The 17,118-nt window shown below is 43.0% G+C and overlaps 1 protein-coding gene across 1 annotated transcript in view; it reads right to left on the bottom strand.

Annotated features, from left to right (window-relative positions):
• The window catches only part of LOC124798082 (UDP-glycosyltransferase UGT5-like), a 146,468-nt gene that overhangs the window by 61,196 nt on the left and 68,154 nt on the right, over positions 1-17,118 (bottom strand). The window lies entirely within an intron of this gene.

Here is a 17,118-nt window from a genome sequence, read left to right as displayed (position 1 = left end):
TGATAAACATTACGGTGACTCTGCATCTTCGGTTAGAACAGTTTATAAGTGGTTTCAAAATTTTCGGAGTGCCCATATGGGCACAAGTGACGCTGAACGTTCCGGACGCCCTGTGGAGGTTACGACTCCAGATATCATTGATAAAATCCATGATATCGTGATGGATGACAGAAGACTTAAGAGATTGTTAGTGCTGTAGGCATCTCGAATGAACAGGTACATAATATTTTGCATAAACATTTGGACATGAGGAAGTTATCCGCAAGATGGGTTCCACGATTGCTCACGCTTGACTAAAAACGGAATCGTGCGAACTGTTGCTAGAACGGTTTGCAGCTGTTCAGGAAGAATCCGCAGGACTTTAAGCGTCGTTTTGTCACTGTGGATGAAACATGCATACATTACTATACTCCTGAGACCAAAAAATCTAAACAACGGGTTACCAAGGGAGAATCTGCACCAAAAAAGACGAAGACCAGTCCTTCGGCCGCAAAGGTTATGGCGACTGTCTTTTGGGATTCGCAAGGGATATTCCTCATCGTCATCATGCACTATTACAGGTGCATATTATTTATCGTTATTGGACAGTTTGAAAACCGAGCTGCAAGAAAAACGCCGGCGATTGGACCGCAAAAAAGTCCTTTTCCATCACGACAATGCACCAGCACACACCTCAGCAGCTGAGGTCGTAAAATTAATGGAAATAGGATTCCAACTCGTTTTACACCCCCACACCCCCCCGTATTCTCCAGAGTTGGCTCCCTAGGACTACTATTTCTTCACAAATTTGAATAAATGACTGGCGGGACAAAGATTTTATTCAAACGAGGAGGTGATTGCAGCAACTAATAGCTATTTTGCAGACTTGGACAGTTCCTATTATTCGGAAGGGATCAACAAATTAGAACAGCGTTGGACGAAATGTGTAAGTCCAAAAGGAGACTATGTCCAAAAAATGAAAAAGGTATACCCAAAACACGTAAGTAGTTTTTATTTTTGCACGGACGTTTCAAACGCCCCTCGTATGGTGATGATGAGGTCCCATACCCCGAGCACCGTAGGGGGCGATGCGGGAGAGGTCCGTGACCTGGAATCTAGACTTGTCATTTGATATCAACAGAGTAACAAATCTGTCACGGTTTTTCCAACCTTTGTATAGCTGCGTAGGTCGACTGTAGGTGATGAGATTGTAAAACGGAAATAGTAAGCAACGGCCGCATCTCAACCAAGCCTGGGAGGGAATCTTGTAGTTATGGACACGGGCCATCGAGCATTGCGTGGTGTGGCTGTTAAAAACTCTCGTGAAGTCAGCAGAAGGAATCACTTGTGCTACCAGCAGTCCAGGTAGCACAGAGACTGTTCACAGGTAATTAAAAAGACTAGCGTATAATGGTCGAGCAGCTCCTCGTAAGTTACTCATTTCTGTAGTCATTGCTAAGCGACGCCGGATGTCTGTAAAGAGCGACGCCGTTGGACAGGTAATAAGTAATTCGAACTGATGAATCACGCCATACCCTTTGGAAAACCGATGGAAGGAAATGGATTTGGCGAATTCAGCTCTATAGTACAGAGGAGGTAGTGTTACGATAGTCAGAGTTTTTCATTGTTAGGATTTGATACCCCTATTGTGCTTAAGAAAACAATAAATCCGGAAGGATTACATATTACATAATTATGTACTGCGTACAGTAGAGGAACGGTTTGGAGACGATTATTTTAGTTTATCAGCGTAACAATGCCCCCTGTAATTAAAGCACCTCCTGAGAGATAAAGATTTGTGTGGACAGTAAACGTCCTGCGATGTACTGCACTTCCCAGAGTCCTGACCACAACCCAGTGGAACACGTCTGGCATGAGTAAGGAAGTCGACACCGCTCCAAACCCCCCTGTCCATTACTACGTCCTCTGGTTTCGGCTCTTGAAGAGTAATGCGCTGCAATTTCTCCACAGACATTGAGGCACCTCACTGAAATTGTTTCATAGCGGACTCCAAGCCGTTATAAAGACGACGTGAGGGCACACCTCACATTAATGTCCATTACTTGGTGTGTGGATTCTTTTCATCAGATAGTGTAGACTATACCAAATGTCAAGGAAGCTAGTCTTCAATGCTGAACATATGTTCGGAAAAAGGTACTGAGAAGTCAGTCCGACAAAGCGCTTGAGCAGCCTAATCGCTGAAAGCGATCGTTGCCGAAAAATGGAAAACCGGGAAAGATCCTCGTGTCTGTAAAAGAGTTCTGTATAGTCATATTGTAATCATACTGACATGTTCAATGCTATGTTTATAACTACAACATGTTATCGTAAATACACAATTGTATGGCTTGTTGGCTCGCAGTCTCACAGAATTTTTTAAGAGTTGATAGCGCATTGTGATATTGTATTACAATAATTACAGTCAATGGCGAATATGAAATTTTTAAGGAAAGTTCCCGTAAATGCTGAAGAGAATCACAGTTTTTGCTCACATTAATTCATACCAGGACCAGCACTCTAGCAAACCTGAAAAGTTTATTCATCTTTTGGAAACGCAATTAAAGTTAGGAGCCAACGGCCTTGCCGCAGTGGTAACACCGGTTGCCGTCAGATCAGCGAAGTTAACCGCTGTCGGGCTGGCCTAGCACCTAGAGCCGAGCGCTGTTGGCAAGCAGGCTGCAGGTTTCGGAAACTGACATGCGACTGAGAGAGCGGTGTGCTGACCACATGCCTCTCCATATCCACATCCAGGGAAGCCTGTGGGCTTAGGATGACACGGCGGCCAGTCGGTACCATTGCGCCTTGGTGGCCTGTTCGGGAGGTGTTTAGCTTAGTTTAATTAAAGTTAGGAAAGAAGAAATAAAAAAGTTTGACGTGTGCCTGTGACACTGTAATTCAGTCAGAGACGGCAAAGGACTCGGGAGGTCAACTGAACTGAATGGATAGTTTGTTGGAAATGGTTATACGGTGATTATCAGCAAAAGTAATACAATCATAATGGAATATTGCCGAATTAAATCATGGGATGCACAGGAATTTACTCCTAAGCTGGAAAACGAGACACTAAAAGCTGTAGATGAGTTTTTCTATTCGGGTAGCAAAGTAACAGACGATGGTCGAAGTAGAGATGATATAAAATACAAACTGGGAATAACAAGAAGTTTCTTAATACGTTATAGAAAGATTTTTCTGAATGTATTTGTCCGTAGTGTCACGTTGATCGGTAGTGAAACGTAGACTATAAACAGACCAAACAGGAAGAGAACAGAATTTTTGGAAATGTGTTACAGAATGGTGTTGAAGATTAGATCGGTAGAATGTATACAATAAACAGTACAGACGTACTGAGTCGAACTGGGGAGAAAGGAATATTATGTGAAAACATGTCTAAAGGAAGGGGTTGGTCGATGGGACACTTCGTGAGATATCAAGGTAAGTGAATTTGGTAACGCAAGAAAGTGTGTGTGCGTGGGAGGGGGGGGGGGGGGGGGGTGGAGGGAGGGGGTGAAAGGGAGGAGTTACAAGTTGTAGAGGTATACCATGCCACGAATACAGTAAGCGGGTTCACAAATGGATATCGGTTGCAGAATTTATGCAAAGAGGTAAAAAATTCAGTGCATAGACCAATCGAGAACTGCGTCAAACTACTCTTACAGAACACAACAAACAACAATAAGTCTCCTCAATATTAAAAGAAAAAATATTTCTGTTCCTGAACTTTTGGAGACTGTGTTCACTGAAACCGAAGACAGAAAACTTTTCAATGTTTTCGCTGACTGGAAGGAGTCAGGTAACCACTTTTCGATATTCTTACCATCGCTCGATTTATCAGCAAGCAGGAATGGCAGATATTCACAATTGGAGTTGCTGAATAGTAAAGACTGTCTTGAAATTGATTATATAAGTATTGCGACTGTCTATGGGCTGGCACAGTTTTGAGGCTGTTTATGTCTATAGCATGACGGTCCGGATGATTGGTGACCTAATTACCATACACTGGGGAGACAAATGTCATGAGACAGCGATAAACACGTGTACAGGTGGCTGTAGTATCGCGTCCACGGGTATAAAAGGGCAGTGCACTGGCGGAGCAGGCGACTGACGTGAAAAGGTTTCCCACAAAATTATGGTTGCACGACAGGAATTAACAGATATTGTTGCTGAAACTTCCTGACAGATTAAAACTGTGTGCCGGACCGAGACTCGAAATCGGGACCTTTGCCTTTCGCGGGCAAGTGCTCTACCACTGAGCTACCCAAGCACGACTCACGACCCGCCTTCACAGCTTCAGTTCCACCAGTACCTCGTCTCCTACCTTCCAAACTTCACAGAGCTGGCAGAAGTAAAGCTGTGACGGCGGGGCGTGAGTCGTGCTTGGGTAGCTCAGTGGTAGAGCACTTGCCCGCGAAAGGCAAAGGTCTCGAGTTCGAGTCTCAGTCTGGCACACAGTCTTAATCTGCCAGGAAGTTTCATACGAGCGCACACTACGCTGCAGAGTGAAAATCTCATTCTGGAACAGATATTGTTAGTTGGAGCTAGACGCATAGGACATTTCATTTCGGAAAATGATCGAGAGCAGCGGCATTTGTAAAGACTTGTTAGTGCTAACATACAAGCAGCACTACGTGAAATAAACGCAGAAATCAGTATGGGACGTACGATGAACGTATCAGTTAGGTAAAAATTTGGCGTTAATGGGTTGTGGCAGTAGACTACAATAGCCGGCACGGTAGGTCAGCGCGCTCGGTCAGAGGGTTAGCTACCCTCTGCAATAAAAAAAAAACTGAGTGAACGGATCAACGAAGAACCGTAATGAGTGTCATCGGACGTCCGCCACGAACAAATACAACGAACAATATAGAACAAAATGAGATTAAAAAAAACTAAAACGGCAAAAGTCATCGTCTTGAACGCCTCTCCTGGGGTCGTGGCTATATCGGTTGGATTCTAGACGACTGGAAAACCGTCGACTGGTCAGATGAGCTCCAATTTCAGTTGGTACCAGGTGATGGTTCGGTTAGAGTGTGGCGTACCCTCCACGAGGCCATGGACCCAAGTTATCAGTAGGAGACTGTGCAATGTGGCGATGGCTCCATAGTAGTGTGGGCTACGTTTATGGAATGATCTGGGTCCTCTGGTCCACTGAACCGATCATTCACTGGAAATGGTTATGTTCAGCTACTTGGAGACTGTTTGCAGCAATTCATGAACTTCATGTTAACAAGAACGATGGAATTTTTATGGATGACAGTGCGCCATGTCAGAACATTCTGGACAATTCGAGTGGATGATCTGGTCACCCACATCGCCCGACATGAATCCCTTTGAACATTTATGGGACTTAATGGAGAGGTCAGTTCGTGCACAAAATACATCACCGGCAATACTTTGGCTCCAGGGACTTACAACGACTTTTTGAGTCCATGCCACGTCGAGATGGTGCATTACATTAGGAGGCATCCCATAATTTTTGTCACCTCAGTGTAATTTGACCATTATCAAGTAATTTATTACCGCGTTAGTACAAATTGTGACCTGATTAGCGTAATTTATGAGCAAATTAGCACTATATGATTCTTATCAGATGATCTATGACATATTATCATAATTTATAGCGCCCAAGATAGCTGAACAATGACGTCACAAGCTCAACTCTCCGACTGGAACTAGCTCTCAAGGTCAACAAGATGGCAGAAGATCAACAAAATGGGTGTCACAGTGAACCGTTGCCCAAGGTCACCCCTGTGCAAGACAGGTCTGGAGCAGCCTTCTCCAGAAGACGAAACGGATAATTACAAGATACAACAGAGCAGTCACACTACTGTGTTTTATATGGTTAGGAAGGAAGGGGCAGTTACGAAATCTGATTATTTGCAGGACTTCTTAAACACAGCTACACTGTGATTAATTCTGGATATGACACTCTGGAGGTCGTTCTATGGCAGACAGGACAATTACGGAGCGTTTATTACGCAAAATGCAGACGCGGAGAATACCGTGCTTGGTTTCTCTGCGGAGAACTGCTGTAGAGGTGACAAAAGATAGCGTAACTGATAGAGATAAGCGGTTACTGAGAAGTAGCCGCTCATCTAATACCAGGAGTTATTTCAATAACTTCCAATAGTGCCTTGATCCATCTGTTTACCGAAGATCGTACAACGCTTTCGCGTCATGTCAGGTCTAGCCACAAAAGAGAGGGTAGACCATCAGGAAGGTGCTCTGCAGGTCGTGGAAATAACTGTGAGACTGCGGGCCATCTGTTCATGGAACAGCGTACCACACTTTTGTGCGCTCTCTCTAGACACTACTTTCAGCACAAAGTTGGTCACAGAGCGGTGGCTTAAGGCGGCGACCGTAAAGGCGTTTCACGTGCACGGCCGTTCCCTTGGGCCACCGCGCTGTTTGCCAGTTCAGTTTTGGCGGGTAATACCAATTGTGATTATAACGAATTCGAGCGGCTATGGAAATAACTGCCAGATGTCGCTATTTTTCTGTGGCAGGCATCTCCCTGCTTAAGTCCATTCTTTATTACAAATTCTTCTGACTCCAATTTCCCCACGCGTACTCTACCTTTTGTGTTTTTGAAACTCGTCCCTATAAGTCTAACATAATTCTTTGGTATTCCAAGTTCCAAAAGAATTCTGTCCAATTTCGTTTGCAATACTGAATCACATGATTTTGTAAAATCTATGAAAAGATTATGAACTGGTTTATTGTATTCCCATTTCTTTTCCAAAATTTGACGCAGGGTGAATATTTGGTGTATAGTTGATCTGTTCCTCCGAAAGCCAGCTTGGTAATCCCCCACAATTTCATCTGCATATGGTGTAAGCCTGCTTAGCAGAATATTCGAGAAAATTTTGGAACATAATGGTAATAGCGATATCCCTCTATAACTACTACAATCCATTTTGTCGCCCTTCTTAAAAATTGGGGTCAGAATCGACTCCTGCCACTCTTCAGGTATCATCTCTGAGTTCCATACTTTAGTTATCACTTTTTCCACCAATTTCTGTCCCCCATTTTTAACTAATTCAGCAGTTATGCAATCTGATCCTGGTGCTTTATGGTTTTTCAATTTGTTGATTACATCTCTTACTTCCTTTAACGTTGGCTCAGGTATCTCGGGTTCTGCTGTATGTATTTCGTACGCCTGCTCATTTCCTGCTTCCTGGTGTACATTTAATAGATGCTCAAAATACGCCCTCCATTTACTTAATAGAGCACTAGGGTCTGTCCGTATTCCCCCAGCATCCCCTCGAAGTGCATTTGTCCTAGCTTTGAACCCCTTCCTATACCCGTTTATGTCTAGGTAAAGTTCCCTCATGGTTTTTGTTTTACTGTTTGTTTCCATTTTTTTTAATCTGATTGTTCAAATAATCCCTCTTCTTTGCCTGTAGCCTATGACCAACTTCCCTTCTCATGTTCAAGAACTCCTCTCGTTTTCTGTCTCCCATTCTATCCCAATCTAATCGCGCTTTTCTCCTTTCCTCTACCAATTTCTTGCATTCTTCATCAAACCACGGTTTCCTCCTGTTCTTCTTAATTGTACCTATTGTGACCTTCGCTGCCTCTTTGATATTATTCCTCACAGAGCTCCACTGTTTATTTACATCCTCGTCTTGAGAGCATCAAACCTATTTGAAATTTCTATCATGTACCTTCTTCTAAAGTTTTCATCATTTAGCTTGTCAGTGTCGAACCTAACAAGTTCTGCATTGTGACACCTTGATGTTGCTGTAGAGAGCCGTTGGTGAACTTTGGCAACTACAAGAAAATGATCAGAATCGCAGTCTGCTCCCCTGAAAGTCCTAACATTTTCTATACTAGTGTGCCATCTCCGATCTACAAGAACATAATCAATTTGGTTTCGGGTGTGTCCATCCGGAGAGACCCAAGTTGCTTTATGAATGTCCTTCCTTTTGAAATATGTGCCCTCAACAATCATGTCTTTTGAAACAGCAAAATTAACCACCCTTGTGCCATTCTCATTCGAAATGTTGTGCAAACTTTCTTTCCCAATTGTAGGCCGGAATGCTTCCTCCTTCCCTATCTTCGCATTAAAATCACCTATGATTAATTTTGTATCGTACGAGGAGAACTTATCCCACAGTTGATCTAGTTCTTCATAAAATCCGTCTTTAACAACCTCTTCAGTGAGTGCGTGTACATTAACTACTACTAGTCTATTCCACCTGCCGACTGATAGTCGGTCACTAATGAACCTTATATCTCTGATTGCGTGTAGCACTTTTCTCTGTACTGCGAAACCTGTTCCGAAACTGTGAGCTTCCGCACCTCCATAGAAAAATGTATAGTTAGCCCTCTTTATGCTACCCTCCCCCTGCCATCGAGTTTCATGAACAGCTGTAATGTCTACATCGTATCTATCTAATTCGTCTAATAATGTCTGGAACGTTCCTGGCCTGTTCAAACTTTTAACGTTCCATGTTCCCAACCTGAAAGTTCCTTTCGGCGTGAATCTCTTCGAAGTAGGTTCCGCCCGGAGATCCGAATGGGAACCTAGTTTGCCTCCGGAATATTTTGCTTCAAGGGGACACATGCCCATTAATGTTGCTGATTCTTGATGAATAGATTTGATAGTAAGAGAAGAAGAAACAGGGATGGTTCATCAAGCCATCGCCTGCTCCCCAACGGCTGTCCGCGACTGCTTATTTTTTTGTATTCGCAGCTACCCTTCATATCTGAAGGCCGTATCCCCTATTCGCAACCCGGGGACGCACTGTGCCGTGGTGGTAGGGGCCCATGAGACAGAATAATATTAACAGCAACAGAAAATGGTATAACGGGAATAGAATTCGTTATGAATAGAAAGTGAGAGCAAAGAATGTGTTACAGTGAACAGTTCAGTGATAGGGTTGTTCGTATCAGAATCGATAGCAAACCAACACCGAAAACGATAGTTCAGATGTACATGCCGACATCGCAAGCTGAAGATGAAGAGATAGAGAAAGTATATGAAGATACTGAAAGGGTAATACGCGACACAAAGGGAGATGAAAATCTAATAGTCGTGGGGGACTGGAATGAAGTTGTAGGACAATGAGTAGAAGAAAAGGTTAAAGGAGAACATGGGGTTGGGACAAGGAATGAGATAGAGGAAAGACTAATTGAGTTCTGTAATAAATTTCAGATAGTAATGGCGAACACTCTGTTCAAGAATCACAAGAAGAGGCGGTATACTTGGAAAAGACTGGATGATACAGGAAGATTTCAGCTAGATTACATCATGACCAGACAGAGATTCCGAAATCAGATACTAGATTGTAAGGCCTACCGAAGAGCAGATATAGACTCAGATCACAATATAGTAGTGATTAAGAGTAGACTGAAGTCCAAGAGATTAGTAAGGACGAATCAATACGCTAAAAAGTGGGATATGGAAATACTAAGGGATGACGAGACACGCTTCAAGTTCTCTAAGGCTATAGGTACAGAAATAAGGGATAGCTCAGTAGGCAATACAGTCAAAGAGGAATGGACATCTCTAAAAAGGGCCATCGCAGAAGTTGGAAAGTAAAACATAGGTGCAAAGAAGGTAACTGCGGAGAAGCCATGGATAACAGAAGAAATACTTCAGTTGATCGATGAAAGAAGGAAATACAAAAATGTTCCGAGAAATTCAGGAATACAAAAGTACGTAGCTGAGGAATTAAATAAATAGGAAGTGCAGGGAACCTAGGACCAAATGCCTGTATGAAAAATGTGAAGAAATCGAAAAAGAAATGATTGTCGGAAGCACTGACTCAGCTTATAGGAAAGTCAAAACAACCTTCGATGACATTAAAAGCAAGGGTGGTAGCATAAAGAGTGCAACGGGAATTCCACTGTTAAATGCAGAGGAGGGAGCCTATAGGTGGAGTGAGTACACTGAAGGCCTTTATGAGGGGGAAGATTTGTCTGGTGTGATAGAAAAAGAAACAGGAGTCGATTTAGAAGAGATAGGAAATCCAGTATTATAATCAGAATTTAAGAAAGCTTTGGAGCACTTACGATGAAATAAGGGAGAAGGGGTAGATAATATTCCATTAGAATTTCTAAAATCATTGGAGAAAGTGGCAACAAAACGACTCTTCACGTTGGTGTGTAGAATGTATGAGTCTGGCGAAATACTATCTGACTTTCGGAAAAATATCATCCACACAATTCCGAGGACTGCAAGAGCTGACAGTGCGAGAATTATCACACAATCAGCTTAACAGCACATTCCTCCAAATTGCTAACAAGAATAATATACAGAAGAATGGAAAATAAAATTGAGGTGGTGCTAAATGATGATCTACTTGACTTTACAAAGGGTAAAGGCACCCGAGAGTCAATTCTGACGTTGCGGTTGATAATGGAAACAAGACTAAAAAGAAATCAAGACACAGTTATTGGATTTGTCGACTTGGAAAAAGCTTTCTATAATGTAAAATGGTGCCAAATGTTCGAAATTCTGAGAAAAATAGGGTAAACTGCAGGGAGAGGCGGGTAATATACTATAGATACAAGAGCCAAGAGGGAATATTAAGAGAGGTAGAATAAGAACGACAGGCTCGGATTAAAATGGGTGTAAGACGGGGATGTAGTCTTTCGGCTCTACTGTTCAATCTGTACATCGAGGAAGCATTGATGGAAATAAAAGAAAGGTTCAGGAGTGGAATTAAAATTCCAAATGAAAGGATATCAATGATACGACTGCTGCTGACATTGCTATCCTGAGTGAAAGTGAAGGAGAATTACAGGATCTCCTGAATGGAATGAACAGTCTAATGGGTACAGAATATGGATTGAGAGTAAATCGAAGAAAGACGAAAGTAATGAGAAGTAACAGATATGAGAACAGTTAGAAACTTAACATCAGGATTGATGATAAGGAAGTAGATGAAGTTAAGGAATTCTGCTACATAGGCGGCAAAATAACCGATGATGGACAGAGCAAGGACATCAAAAGCAGACTAGCACTGGTAAGAAGGGCACTCCTGGCCAAGAGAACTCTACTAGTATCAAAGATAGGCCTTAATTTGAGGAAGAAATTTCTGAGAATGTACGTTGAGAGCACAGCAGTGTACGGTAGTGAAACATGGACTGTGGGAAAACTGGAGCAGAAAAGAATATCATGGTGAGATATGGTGCTACAGACGAACGCTGAAAATTAAGTGGACTAATAAGGTGAGGAAAGAGGAGGTTCTGCGCACAATCGAAGAGGAAAGGAATATGTGGTAAGAACTGACAAGGGGAAGGGACAGGATGATATGACATCTGCTAAGACATGAGAGAATGACTTCCATGGTACTAGAGGGAACTATAGAGGGCAAAATGGAAGACCGATATTGGAATACATCCACCAAATAATTGAGGACGTATGGTGCAAGTGCGGCTCTGAGATGAAGAGGTTAGCACAGGAGAGGAATTCGAGCCGCTTCAAACGACCCATAAGACTGACGAGACGACCCCTGAGGGGAAGAAAAAGAAAAAAACTTTCTGCCAGGTGGACTCATTACCTTGTTGTGGTTTAGTCACATACAAAAAACTTTAGCCCTCCATTTTGAGTGGTCATCTGTCTCATTAATGAATAACCTGTTATATATTTAGACAGTTAACTATCATGATATTAAATTGTAAAAAGAGAAAAAAAAGTGGAAACAGACAGGCGACATTGATGAATGAAGTATACTGGAAAGGCTGCATTTATTGCCTCATATACTTGACAGTATGTGTACACTACCATCACATTTAAGTTTTAAAAAAGGCAAAACATGGAATTGTCAGGTGAAGTATTCCTCTGGACGGGAAATTTTATCATTGAGAAATTCCCCACGTCAGTACTATTAATTCTGAATCTCACAGATACCCAAAGAAAAATTAGATCAACAGAGTAAAACGGTATAGTAGTGACATCTGAGGCGTTTAAATAAGTTACTTATACGAGATTAACATAACTTACCATCCACAAAAGTTCTGCATACATGAAGGCCAAACGTAAGAGACAGACATTAAGCTGAAGACTTGGACAGATGTAGTTAGCTATTCTCCCACAAAAAAATTAAGACCCTTCCAGTAGTTGAAGAAATCGAGGAGCTTTCCAGCTGAAACTTCCTGTCAGATTAAAATTGTGTGCCGGACCGAGACTCGAACTCGGGGCCTTTGCCTTTCGCGGGCAAGTGCTCTACCATCTGAGCTACCCAAGCACAACTCACGCCCCCTCCTCACAGCCGTACTTCTGCCAGTACCTCGCCTCCTACCTTCCAAACTTTACGGAAGCTCTCCTGCTGCAGAGTGAAAATCTCATTCTGGAGTTTTGCAGCTGTCACATAAAAGTTCCCTCAAATGGATTATCTGGTACAGGAGTAAACGAATCTTATCACTTTGCGTATATTTTAGTGTTTTATTACAAGGCCCCACACTTATTCCATTAGGGGAACAGCAGCAGAAATTAACCTTCGAATTTTACTTACAGTATTCAGCTTACACATTAGTTCATTTTTGAAAAAGCGCGAGTTTAACATTTTACTTTTGAAACCGTGTAGCAAAGTTCCGTTTACTTCCTGTTGCAGCTGCGTGGATAATATTTATAATAGCGACCGATATATAACGAATAACCGTTGAAACATCAAATGAACTGAACAGTTAATACGATAAGGTTGTGGCGCGTTGCGTTTGTCCGCAGCTCGTGGTCGTGCCCTCCTGCGGCCAGTTGCTCCCCCCCCCCCCCCCCCCTGCCGGCTTCCTCCTTGCAGCTGTGTGGGACACGACTGACTCCCTGTCTGCGCTGCCGCCATCGCTGACTGCGTCGGCCAGCAGTCACTCGCTACAGCAGGCGAGGCGCGTGATTGATAACTTGTTCCGAAGCTGCCGACATCGGCGGTACACAGTCCGCTCGAATTTCACCTCCCTGATGTAAATGACCGAAGCTGTCATCATCTCGTTAAATATATGCAAGAATGAACACATCTGGGAATTCTGAAGCTGAAAGCGGAATTTAAAGATATGTAAACTGGGAATTTTTCTGTAGCTAACAACAGACTTACAAGATACTATCACGACCACTGAATTTTTAGCCGTGTACTCTGCAGGACCACACATACACTGCAGAACAGATTTTACAAACATGCCAGAATTAATTTAAAGCACTGCAGTTAACCATCAAATACAGGGTGTCCGGGTTAGATATATACACAAACATATCATCATTACGAAAGAATTCGACATTTTATATTGCTGGGTACGTACGCAATCAATAGAGACACTCTCAGACGCTCTCTAAGATGTGATCCTCACCATTTCATAAACAGCGCTGAGTCGCATAGCACACAGGGGTTGGTAGCCCTGCACAAGGCAACACGTACGGAGACAGAGCTCTCGTGAAAGATAAGTAATTTAGGTTGTAATTAATTGTAGTTGAACACTTTTAACTAATTAAATACGTTCTTTAGTGTACTCTGCAAGCTCACCATTAAAAGTTTTTCTTTTATTTGCGTAGTGTTCTAGTAATCGCGAAAAGTTCGTTTCTTTACTTACTGCTGCTTAGGCCTAATTTTTCGAGTGTGCATATTTAGCGTTATACTGGAGTTGTAAGTGGATTTGCTGAAGTTTAACTGATTAAATACGTTCATTAGGGTGCTTTTCAAGCTCACCATTAAAGGTTTTTCTTTTATTTGCGTATTGTTCCACTTATCGCAAAAAGTTCGTTTTGATTACATTCGGCTGTTTAGGCCTAATTTTTGATCTTGCATATTTAGCGTTATACCACAGATTTAAGTGCATTTGGTAATAGTTTACTTATATATTAGTTTCCAAAACATATTTAGTGTCCTTTTGCATCTGTATTTAATATATTATCGTTATAACTTAGTAAATCTCTTAACTAATTTCCAAACAACCATGGATACTAAGTGTGTGAGCTGCAGTAGGAAAGTTAGTTCAGGAGTTTTGTGCAGCTGTTGGTTTCATTGGGGAAATTGTAGCGGCGTGGGAATTGGGGAAGCAAACGAGACTCTTCCATTCTTTTGCAGGGTTTGCTCAAGAGATAGCATTATAGCTGAACAGGAGGAGAAAATTAGAGCCCTTCAGGCTGATTTGGACAGAGCGAGAGAGGAACTGAAGAGCTTAAGGGGGGGAGGAGGGTAAACAGCGGTGGGAAGTGATAACTGGGAACAGGGGCCACAGAAAGAGGACAGTGTCTGACAGTTTCCCAATTGGCACAACCAATAGATTTGCCTTGCTACCACAGTTAAGTAAGGAAGAGGCTCCAGTAGAAGTAGATTCAGTTAAGATGCAACAGAATCTCACTAGGAAAGCAACTGTTTCAAAAAAGGTAAAAAGTAAGAGGAAAGTTTTGTTGCTAGGTAGCAGCCATGGAAGAGGTGTGGGCCAGATTTTGCAGGAAAAATTTGGTGACGGGTACCAGGTCACAAACTTTTTCAAGCCAAGTGCATGTCTTAACCAGGTGGTAGAGGATATAGGTTCCTTGTGCAAGGGTTTCACAAAGCAGGATCGTGTGATGATAGTGGGTGGAGTCGGAAAAAGTATTGATAGTGATCAGGGCTACAGTATTGAGTGTGAACTGGTGAAAATAGCCTCGGCGACGACCCATACCAGTGTTGGGCTGGTGCCTGCTTTTGTGTGGCATGATCAGCCCAGTTGAACCGCTCTGTCAGGAGGATAAATATGGAGTTGGATCAGTTACGTAGGGTGGCCACTCTGTTAGACATTGGATTGGTTCCTGTCGAGGCTATTGATATGGGGCAAACTGGCAGGGTTGTTAGCGAAATCCATAAGGGGGGACACTAGAACTCATGGATGTATCTCTTTTTTAGGCTAATATCAGTGTCCAATGAGAAGTTCAGGCAGGCAGATGCTAAAAAGGTCCAAAACTCACAAAATTCTCACAACAGGAAAGTAATAATAATATTATTATATTTAACCAAAATATTGGTGGATTAAAGCAAAAAGTAGATTCTCACAAAATTAAAGTAAAAAATAATGTTACCACTTTTCACCAAAACATCCCAGGATTGAAGAATAAAGTTGATGAGCTCCTGGTTTGTTTAGATGACATTCAATCTTATAATGTAATAGATATACTATGTGTGGTGTCACCGCCAGACACCACACTTGCTAGGTGGTAGCCTTTAAATCGGCCGTGGTCCGTTATTATACGTCGGACCCGCGGAGCGCCACTATCAGTGATTGCAGAACGAGCGCCTCCACATAGCAGATCTAGTCTAGAGAGACTCCCTAGCACTCGCCCCAGTTATACAGCCGACTTTGCTAGCGATGGTTCACTGTCTACATACGCTCTCATTTGCAGAGACGACAGTTTAGCATAGCCTTCAGCTACGTCATTTGCTACGACCTAGCAAGGCGCCATATTCAGTTACTATAATTACGATCTTCAAGAATGTATTCTGAACAGATAATATTGTGAATCATGTACCGTCAAGAGCGACGTTCATCATAATGGATTAAAGTTAAGTATGAAACTAATTACGTCCGCTTTCTGAATTCTAATTCCTTGTCATGTTCCAGACCTCACGTCAGTATAGTCCTTCCTTCCTCACGCCAGCCTGCGTGAGCTAAAACGCGTGCATTTCGGCCTCCTCTCGTAACACGGTGTTGGCTCTTCTGCCAACACAACATTGGCGACGAGCCAAAACGCTGTTCTATACTGCCCTGATTTACTTGTGTAATATCTTCGCCACAATCTCCAGATGTACCGTCCGAATTTTATCGCTTACAGAATCAGCAGACGCAGGCATTACTGGATGTCCTTGGACAGCTCGTCCAGGGTCAACGTGCAATGCAAAACGATGCGGCAGCCGCCGCTCCACTGCTAATGCAGCCACAACACGTAGTTGCACCAAGCTTCAGACCTTTTGATGTGGCACTGGAAAGCTGGACGGAGTGGTCATGCCAATTTGGATTCCATCTCGCCGCCTACAGAATTCAAGATAACAAGCGGCAGCCTTTTCTTTTGTCGTCCGTCGGGGTGCAAACCTACTGCGTGATAGTCAAATTATTTCCCCGAAGCGATGTAGCAACTCTGTCCTACGAAGAAATTTTGTCTGTGTTAGATGCATATTTCAAACAGTCAATGTAGTAGCAAAGCGGTATACCTTCTTTTGTACAAAACGTACGGCAGGTCAGACTAATCAGGAGTGGATTGCAAACTTGCAAGGCGTTACTAGGGACTGTGCTTTTGAGTGTCAGTGTTGACTCCCATATTCAGATACTATGGTACGTGATGCAATTGCACAGAATGTTTCTGATGTTCGTATAAGGGAACAGATTTTGAAACTAGTCAATCCCTCCCTTCAACAAGGGATCGGCAGGACACACTTGACTTTGCTCAGGAATCATTTGAAACTTCGCCAGCCGTGTGTCAGGTTAACCGGCCCACCAGGCGAGCTGCAGGGAGCAGTAAACAGCCCTTGCGCCCGGTCGCGCCACTGCCGCCAGGCACTCAGCCACGTGTGCCTCACCGGCAAGCAAATGCAGTGCTAAAATCATGCTCGCGATGTGGTACTAGACATTCATGTGAGAATTGCCCGTCGCGCCAGGTTATTTGCTTTTTCTGTAATAAAAAGGACATGTTCAGAGTGTTTGCCAGAAAAAGCTCAGATCAGACACTCACAACCATTCCAGGCCCTTTGCTTCGCACCAGAATCGAAATCGAACCAAGGATACTCAGGCTCGTAAAACATCCCCCGTGGAATTTCATGTCGTTCATTCCACTCCGCCCAGTGCCACTCTCTCTAACAGTGACTGTGTTCGTCCCACTAATAGTGTGCGTCGACATCGCCAGAACTCCCGTCAAGTCGCAAGTGATTTTGTACCAGTGTCAGTTCACGTTGCATGAGACAGTCACTCTTGTCATCAGCAGGACAATAAACTATTTGTAGACTTGGACATTAACGGCAAAGTGATACCATTCCAGCTCGATACCGGAGCTGCAGTTTCACTGATCAATCAAGACACTTACAAACTTCTGGGCACACCTCCGTTGCGTGCCGCAAATGTTAAGTTAACTAGCTATTCGGGTCAAGAGATCCCTGTGTTAGGACAGTGCAGCCTTCTTGCAACATATAAAGGACAAACAAAACTTGTGTCATTTTACGTCCTTCGTTCTTTTCA

Source organism: Schistocerca piceifrons, chromosome 5 (assembly GCF_021461385.2).
Source record: "Schistocerca piceifrons isolate TAMUIC-IGC-003096 chromosome 5, iqSchPice1.1, whole genome shotgun sequence".
NCBI lineage: Eukaryota > Metazoa > Arthropoda > Insecta > Orthoptera > Acrididae > Schistocerca > Schistocerca piceifrons.
The sequence above is the reverse complement of the archived record's forward strand: the minus strand, read 5'-3'. Positions and strand labels throughout refer to the sequence as shown.